The following is a 10,108-nucleotide window of genomic DNA, read 5'->3' as shown; positions in this document are numbered from 1 at the left end:
ATATATATATATATATACTTTGCTGGTTTTTGTGTTTCTCTAGAGAACCCAATCCAACACACTGAGTAAGTATGGCTATGTCATTGGTAGGGGCTGAAGAACTTGTTGATACTTGATCTGGAGGTCTCAGGACCTCCACAACTGTGTCTCCACAATTCTGAGCCTATCTCTTCCACACGTTTTAGGTCAGATAAATGGTCCTGAATCGAGGATAGATCAGTTTCCCAGAAGCCAAGACAGGTCAGATACAATGAGCAGACAGTGTGGTTCATGCTAGGGAGTCCAGGATTCCACAGTCCTAACTCTCAATCACTTTCTTTACTGATAATTGGACCCAATAGGACCATTCCAAATCACTGCTCTCTCTTCAGTTACCCTTCAGGTCCATTCAAAAGGTCAGTTTTGGGCATAATTAAGTCAATTACTTTCTGAAAGGCCACTATAACAACCATTACAGAAAATGATAGCAGGCCCACTCATGATGTTGGAATTATTAGCTTGTCAGCTTCAAGGTTCATGGAGACAAAGGATCAAAAAAGATAGAGGTATTCATTTGTTCATTTATTCATTCACTTATTCTTTCATCATGTGAGTGTTTGTATTATATAATCTACTGTAAGCCAGAAGGTAAGAGAGAGAGACACAGTGGTGAATAGAGTATTTTTTTCATCCTCCCTTCATGGGGCTTACAGCTTGCTGAAGAAGAAAGATGTGAATTTAATAATCATAGTAATAAATATACTGCTACAGATGGAAGAAGGTTATGAGATACAATGAGACTGGACAACTGAGAGTGTTTTATATTTTGGGGCCCAAAAATGTTTTTTTGAAGTTAAGACTAGCAGGATGAACAGGAATTAGCCAAGCAAATATATGTGGATCTGTGTTCTTAGCAGGCCTTTACACAAAATGCTCTCTTTGATGGGAACTGAAAAAAGGACAGTTTGGCTGGGGGAGAAAGAGACAGATATGAGATAAGATTTGAAAAGGGAGTGGAGGCCCAGCAGGCAGGACTTTGTTGACAAGAGTCTAACGATAGACTGAGAGGGAATATGGTGCAGCAGAGAGGGCATAGAAGTTGACATAGGATATGTGCATTCAGGAACCACTGACCACATATTCTTCTTTCACATTGGTCTACCCTGGTTGGTAGGGCTTGAGGCTAGGGACTAGAGTGTGCTGCACACCCTGAGCAAGTATGGTCTCTGAACCTTAGCAAATATTATAGAACTAGGGGCTGTTGTTTGCTGCTGACAAGTCAACTCTGACTCAACAGAACAGAACATTGCCTGTTGCTGCACCGTCTTCATGATCATTAGTATGTTTGAGTCCATTAAAGTAGTGAGTATGTCAGCCCATTTCATTAAGGGTTTCCCTCATTTTTGTTGGCCTTCTGGGAAAGGAGATGAAAATGAGCAGGGAATGGCAAAAGCCTTTGAAGACTAAAGACCCTGGAATAATTCTTAACCAAACACCAGATGCCAAAATAGGTGTTTATACCATGTGCTGACCTCACTGAAACAGTGTGTGAGCCACAAGATCTATTCAGCAATGACACCTTCCTGAGCTCTGGTCACTTGCCGTGGCTCCATTCACCACCACCTGTCCCTTTTCTCCTAAAACCCCTAATGGCCTCAGGACTCCCGAAGAGCATACTGGCTGCAGCAGCCCTGGTGCCCTACTTCCACTCTCCTAGATTCCTGAAGGCATTGACTTCCTCCTCAACAGCCCCCCAGGAGAAGAGGGCCAGTTAACACAACCTGGACATATGGAGGCGTTGATGACCCAGCAGATGAACTTTTACCAGTGAGAAACAGGAGATGAAAAGAAGCCAGAAGATTAGTTACTTGACCTTCCTTCCCTAAGATGGGCTTTTATGAAACATGGCATTTTCTCACTGTAACTGAACAAGTTGGCCCTCTTGAGAAACTCTGCCATTTTGGTAACATATTATCATTGTTTTCTCTCCTTCTCTGCTTCTCTTCCCTTTATCCTTCACTCTTTCTGGCTGGAATTGCACCCCCCCAAAAAAAAAAAAAAAAAAACAGCATGTCAGCTTTGCTTGGGGTCCTGTTTCCTGGGCTAAGACATCAACTATTGACAAATGGCTGCCTAAGCAGTATGTTCAGAAGTGGGTTCTGAAAGGAGCCTCCAAAAACCAAAACCAACCTCACTGCCATTGAGCTGACTCTGACTCAGTGACTCCCATTGGGTTTCCAAGGCTGTAAATCTTTATGAAAACAGACTGCCTCATCTTTCTTCTGTGGAGTGGTTGACAGGTTCAAAAGATTGATCTTTCAGTTAGCAGCCAAATGCCTTAACCACTACACCACCAGAGCCTAGACCTGGTGAGAGTGAAGTGACTAAGGAGTGAGGCCTGTCATGGGTGTGAGGAAAGGTACCCAGTATTCGTTACCCAAAATTATATCCTGTCTATTGTGACAAATCTGTTTAAGTCTCTGAAAACACTTGGGAGCACAGATGAGGTGAAATGTCCTTAAAGTTGAAAACCACAATAGGAAAGCTCTTTTGTGCTAGAAAGATCATAGCTGAGAGCAAGTTAGACATTAGCTTCACAGAGATCGGTCACCTGTAGAACTAAGCATCACTGTGGCAGAGGCTGGAAACAAAAACATGGATAAGATGCATAATGGACTACACTTTTACAATAATGGATTATACAAGCACACAGTGACAAAAATCTTCCCATGTTTCATCTTGTTTAGTCAATCATACCATTATACGTCATTCATGCTTATAAAACCTCTTCATACAGATGAGAAAACAGACCTGGAGAGGTTGACTAACTAGCCCAAGGCCATAAATCTAAGAAGGAGCAAAGGCATGTTTTATCTCCAGGGCACAGGCAAGCATTGCTCAGATGTATCCCTTTTCTTGGAGGCTAGTGCCCTGCAAGGGAATTAGAACTTCCTGTAGCTTTTCCCTTCCCAAGTCAGAAAGAACAGGTGGAGAAACAGCTCCTGACTTTCCTGAGTACTGTTGGGGTTCTTATTTTAGAAATTGAAGAGAAATTACCTCCAATTTCCATAAGAAATGCTCCTGTCCTCTAGAGCACATCTCGTGAGATACTCTGAGACACCTTTAAATACTCCAAAGTTCAATAGATTTGATTCACACAGACGTACGTGGACATTGGCTCCAAAAGCAGAAAAGTCTAGGAAATAGTAGGGGGTAGTTTTAGGCGTCTCTTAGGATTAACTCTCTGTAAACTACATTCTCTACAAATTTAGGGTCAGAATTAGTACTTCCTCAGACATCATCAAAATGTAGAAGCAATGCAGAGATCTACACAGCATGGTCAAGCTGATGATAGACAAGACTCCATATTGTGAGACATTTAAATGGTTAATTCTCTGTTTCCATTGTTGCTTACTAACATGGGACTGTGATTAGAAACTAGATGTTCTGTGAGATTCAACTTACAATTTAAGAACTTTTGCTGCACAACCATTTCAAAACAATTACATAAAGATTAATTAGCAAATTCCCAAAACAGCAGTAAACAGCAAAGTAGTTTAATTAAAACCATTATCTTCAAAATCTGAACGTTAATAACAGTTGCAGTCCAGGGAGGAACAGCAGCAAGCCAAGTCAGTGTGGAGAAAGGAGAAACTGTCCATCCACACTCCCACCTGCCCAGGCTCCACATTGACGTTGTGGCTAATTGCTCTTGAGAACTTTTCTGGCCACTGAGTCTTGCATGGTCTTTTTCTTTTTTTCCCCTATCTACCTCTATAGCTGTAGCCATGAAAGCCACTGCACATGAACTTGCTACAGTCACCCTGCCTCTGATAAGAGGCTTTTAATTTTCAACAGTGAGTACTCAGAAAAGGAAGAGGCAGGCGGTGCAAACAATAAGACTCTCTAGTTGGAAATTCATGAAGTTTAGAATTGCTGGAAAACATCTGTAACAATGACTTGTATTTGAAAAGACACTGTTGAATTTTACCCTGACCCAGACATCTAATAACAAATTCTAAATTAAGGGGTTGCTGATCAAATGAAACAGAACAACAGCAACTACTTAGTGAGCATGCATGTTATGCCAGGTTTATTTCCTTTATGATCATAAATTGTCAAAAGACTCGCAAAAAGTCATGTCACCTTTCCTCTTTGGCAGAAGTAACTTGCTCAGCCTGGGACATGGGCAGCCTGGAGTTAATCCCTGCCCTTGCTAGCTCCACAGCAGTTTTCTTTTCCTCTGCACCACACAGGTCCTCCCTGATGGTGCAAAAAGGGTAAATATTTAACCCATTTAAGGTGGTGACTTCCATCACTCTGTGATGGAATGAATTACAGGGCATGAATTACAGGGTAGACTTGACAATGATTGATCCTCCAAAGTATTCCATCAGCAGATGAACCCAACTCAGAGAGACTTTGTTCTCAACCAGAATAGTCCATGTCTATGCAACTCTGCACTGAGCATCCTCAACTATGGCAGGCTTGGTCATGGCCAGGAGTCTCCCACAGGCAGGTAGAAGACTGTCCCCTCTCTGTGTCTGATTTAGACACAGTGTCACAGGGAGTCTCTTAGAAGCCACCCACTGGCTCACTGCCCCCATTCCTCCACCCTGCTTCACCCTCCCAAGGCTTCGGAGACTGACACATGTATTTGTCATTTTCCTAATACAAGGCCCTGCCCCACACCAGCAGTCAGACTGTCTGCCTGCAGCCTGGCTTTTTATTCTACTGCACTCCAGAAATTATGCAAACCACAGCTATTAGGGTAACAGCTTCTGCAGATTTCAGAAGGAAAAGGAGGAAAAAAAAAAACATGACTACAAAATCCCTGTACTTGGTTAAAAGACCATGAATTTCCCCATTCTCACTCTCTTGTCAATATGATATTTATGCACCTGAAACTCATTTTTAGTCATATGAATATCTATAAAAGAAGCATCAGTCAGCAGAAACCTCTGGAACTGCAGCCATGAGAGAGAACAAGGGAAAAGCCCAACTCAGGCCAGAAGGGAAGGAAAGAGAGAGAAAGAGCTTGATGTAGTGTGCTGCCCCAGAAGGCCTGGAAAGGTCGGGCTTTACAGGGCATGTGATGGGACATCCTTGGGTGATACAAGAATGAGCTTGGCCACTATCCAAAAGTTGCTGGTTCAAGTCTACCCAGAGGAGCCTCAGAAGAAAGACCTGGTGATCAACTTCCAAAAAATCAGACATTGCAAACCCTGTGAAACTGTGAAGCACAGCTCTACTCTGACCAAGATGGAGTCACCATGAGTTGGAATCAACTCCATGGCAACTTACTATGTTTTGCTTGGGGTGGGGGCAGAGAAGAGGGGCAGCTGATTCTGATGTTGTGTAACTCCAGCCTTCTGTCCCTTAGTAGTGCCTCATTCCTCTTTTTGTTCATTTCAGTGACTCAAGAGAAGCTTCCTAAAGACAGGGACTGCATTAATTCTACCTCTCTCTCTCTCTTTCTCTCTCTCTCTCTCTCTCTCTCTCTCTTATACACACACAAATGCACACACACACACACAAGTCCTCTCTGTGGCCCTGAGCAAATATAGACACAGAGCTGGTGCCCTGGGAAGATGAGATGGAATCCAGCACCTATTTCAGTGAAGTAACAGTGGTCCTCGTCCCTATGAAGTAGACTGATCCATGCATATCAGTCAGGGCTCTGAAGTAAAGATGGCACAGCAACATCAGGTAGGTTCATAAAGTGACATTTTACAAAGGTGTAGATGAAGCTGTTACCACACAGGACTGAAGGAATGAAGGGAGCAAGTGCCTCCTGGTTCTCAGAGTAGGGTTTGTAGACTTGGCTGTATTGAGAGGACCAGTGACCTTCTGCTGAGAGATTCTGCTGCCTGAGGCAACCCTGCAGGGAAGGAGCAGGAACAAATGTTCTGACTCCTCTCTCCATCTCTCCCCTCCCCTAGGACTCCCATTATCCAGATGGTAAGGCAGCCAGTGATGTCCATCCAGGTGGCCTCCTGAGACAGAGCAAGGCATGGAAGCTCCCAAGGGACAGGCACTGGGCAGGCCTCTTTGGTTCTCTTCTGTGAGGTAAAGAAATAGGGTCTCAGGAAGGCATAGAAGACAACTGATATACCCTGGGTCCTAGCCCTGAGCTTATATCTAATTACAGCTGCAGCTAAAATGGACAGCTCTGTGCCACTGTGTACTTCTCAGTAGTGTTGTCCCACTTCAAGGTCTTTCTACTTTCTGCCCCAAGGCTGTGTCTAATTCCATGTAAAACCTGTAGGTTTACACTTAGAGGCAGCTCCTAGTTGGGTTAACACCTCTGGGAATAAGCTTCAAACAAAAGGAAAGGACCTTTTACACAATAGCTTCAATGGTCTCAAACACACCAATGATCATGAAAGTGATAGAGGACCAGGCAACATTTTGTTCTGTTATACACCAGGCCCCAGGAAATTGAGCCAATTAAATGGCAGCTTACAACAACAAAAGGAGAGGAGAGATGGTGTTCAGATTATCCTGCTCACCATCATTCAGGTGGACAATTCTGGAAGATATTCTATTAATGTCTTGGCATATCCTGGTAGAATTGAACTTTATCAATGTGTTCTTTCTTGTCTTGTTCTCCTGACTCCCTCACTCTTGCCTCCTGTAATCACCTCCCAGGTAAACAACCCAAGATATTATCTGAGGCTTTGGTTTTTGGAGAACCCAACTAAAGAGATGGACTATTCAATAAAATGATGCTGGGGCAATTGATTACCTATATAAAGAAATATGACATTGGATCGCTAGACCATGCACAAAAATCAGTTCCTTACAGATTAAAGACATCATTGTAAAAGTCCAAAATTTGAAATGTTGAGCAGCATATATATGACCTTAGAGTATGGAATCATTTCTTAAACAAGATACAAACACTGCTAGCCACAAATAATTGAAAAGTATTATGACATTATAATTAAATACTTCTGTTCATCAGAAGACACTAAAAAGAAAATAAAAAGACAAGACACAAATTAGAGAAAGTATTTGCAGCACATGGAATTAAAAAAAGGACTATTATTCAAAATATGTTAAGATAAACAATCAGGGGAAAATTCAAATAAGGAAAGAATACAAGTCAGAGAGGAGCATACATACATGGCCATGAATACATGAGAAGATCCTCAGTGAGACTGTTCATCAGAAAGATGTAATTAAGGCCACAGAGCATCAATCAAGAAAGGCATACAGCAGTGGAAAGTAAAGCCAACATGTTTGGTGGAATCCAGTCCTGACTTCATCATGCACTGGCTATGCGATCTTGCTTGCATTACTTGAACACCTTTTGTGCTAAAATTTTCTCATGCATAAAATAGGAATAACAACTGTTCTTACCTCACAAAATTGTTATTTTAAATGAATTAAAACAAAGCTTTTAGTACCATGCTTCACAAATAGAAAACATGCCAACTACTTTCAAAACAATCCCCAGGTTTCTCATAGATTTCATTTGTTATTGTGTGCCTGTGTTGAATCTGACTTTGAGCAACACTAAATGACATAGTAGAACTGCCCTCATAGAGTTTCCTAGGTTGTCATCTTTATGGTAGCAGCTTGCCCAGTCTTTTTCCCACGGAGCTGCTGGTGAGTTCAGACCACCAACCTGTAGATTAGCAGCCAAGTGCTTAACCATTGCTCCACCAAGATCCCATAATACCAAGATCCCATAATTAATGCTTAACAGGAATACAGCTTTGCAGCTCTTTATTCTATGTAACCCAAAGTATTTCCTTAAAGCAAAACTTGACTAACCAGAAAGTAACAGTTCCTGCAAGCAGTGGGTGTATTTATGTTACAGACTTCAATGCAGAAGAATGCATTAGCTGTGTACAAGTCATTATTATGATCAGTGATATCTGAAAATAAAATTTTGTATATCCATTCCTCACTTATCAATGTAGTTGAGTTCCAAAGACCAGGTCATCAGGCAAAAATGGGGGTTGATCACATTAGCTTACAAAATGGAGGATGGCTACATCATTACATAACTGCCAAATTACATCATTATATAAATGTCATACCACTGAGAATCATGATCCAGACAACATGATACACAACCATCACAGAGAGCATCACTCTTCCCTAAACCAAAAAAAAAAAAAAAAAAACTGACTGCCATCGAGTTGATTCTAACTCATAGCTACCCCCTTTGGATTTCCAAAGTGGTGTATCTTTATGGAAGTAGTTTGCCCAGTCTTCCTTCCACAGAGTGGCTGGTGGGTTTGAACCTCCAACCTTCTGGTTAGCAGTCTAATGCCTTAGGCATTATGTCACCAGAGCCAGACATACAGTTAATTCACAAAAAAAAGGGCATATAGTACATTTATAAAATTTTGTCATAAATGCAAAATGTCAGATAATGAGATAGTGGATAAGTGAGGAGTTGTTGTTGTTGTTGTTGTTGTTATGTGCCGTCGAGTCGGCCCCGACTCATAGCGACCCCTCCTTGGGTTTCCGAGGCAGTATTACTACAGAAGTAGGATTGCCCAACCTTCCTTCCGAGGAGTGGCTGGTGGGTTTGAACCGCCAGCCATCTGGTTAGCAGGCAAGTGTCTTAGCCACTATGCTACCAGATACTGACTCCAGGGCTGCTGTTGGGATTACAGCAGAAATTTTGAGAAAAACTTAGGATTTGGAATTTCACATCTTTATCTGTCACTTGCATCCAAACAGAGAGGGACTCCAAGGCAGCACAGAGGGCAGTGAAGACCAGTCCATCCCATGGTGGGCCAAAGGCTAAAGTTTCCTCAGTAGGCAGCCATGCCAAAGAGAGAACAGAAGGCTGGTGGTCTCCAAAGGACTTGGAATAGAAAAATATATATTTCTGACTTGAGAAAATCCTGGCAATGATGTTCCTGTGGATATTTAAATCTTCAACTTCAAGGGTTTCTTGTGCAGAGAAAAAATACTGCATTCCAGATCTACCTTCTACTAAGATACTCAGTGACAGCTTTCCATGCTAGCCCCCAATACAGATGAAGGAGAGATAACACTAGTAATGTGTGTATGTGTGTCGTTTGTTGAAAGTGACAGCCCGCATCTGAAACAGTTTATAAGATGAAGGCCTGTATCTCTTTAGAGATGATAATCAAACTATGTTAATGCTTAATATAGCAGTTATGACATGAACAGCATTGTTCTTAGCATTTCACATGTATTCATTTACTTGTCCTAATAGTCCTGTGAAGCAGGTGCCATTTTTATCCCCATTTGTCTCAAGGAGAAACTAAGGCACAGTGAGATTTAGTATTTACCCAAGATTACACACTAACAAGCAGTAGAGCTGAGGTTTGAACTCACACAATCTGGCTCCACAGCCTTATATATCTGAGACATCAGAGTCTTTGTACTTCTTCTATCACCTACTCTTGGGAGACTGGGTGATGAGAGACAGTGGAGAGGCTGGTTTTAATTGTACTTATTGTGAATTGGGGGAGCTCATTTATGTGGCATGTACCAAAAGTATATGTGGCATTTACCAAAATTATAATAATTCAATTCAATGTAATGTCTATATATTTGCAACCTGCTGGGGTATTATGTACAGTGGGAATAATAAGCATGACCCAGACCCTGTTCTCTGGAGATTCAGAACATAGTTAGCAGTCAGGGTCACATGAGTAAGAACTCAGAACATAGAGGGTGTGCACTAAAGAGTGGACTATCTGAAGGCATGTCTGGACAAGTCAGTCAATCCCAGATGCTCATCTCAAAGTCTTCTTCATTCCTCCTGTTCTTTTCCTTTTTTCCTCTCCTCCTCCTCTTCTCTCAGGCCTCCTTTTCCCTCTACTGATGCCCTTCATTTGCAGTGTCTTGTCAGTTCTCATTCCCAGGAGGGCTTCCTACTTGTTCTGACCTCTGAGCTTGCTACCATGACTTAAAAGACTCATATTTTGTGGCCCCCAAGCATCTCCTCTGACCTCCCTCTGTCCTGTCACATATGCCTCCTGGCCTGCCTTCAGCTCAGGGCCTTTGCACATGCTCCTCTGCCCCTATTAGCACAGAGCTCATGTGCTCACTTTTTTCAAGCTTCTGTTCAAATGTCATCAAATCAGGAAGCATCATAAGCCAATAAATAAATAACCAAAAAAAAAAAAAA

This window comes from Orycteropus afer, unplaced genomic scaffold (assembly GCF_000298275.1).
Source record: "Orycteropus afer afer isolate SDZICR_OR568_19922 unplaced genomic scaffold, OryAfe1.0 scaffold00009, whole genome shotgun sequence".
Taxonomy (NCBI): Eukaryota; Metazoa; Chordata; class Mammalia; order Tubulidentata; family Orycteropodidae; genus Orycteropus; species Orycteropus afer.
The sequence above is the reverse complement of the archived record's forward strand: the minus strand, read 5'-3'. Positions refer to the sequence as shown.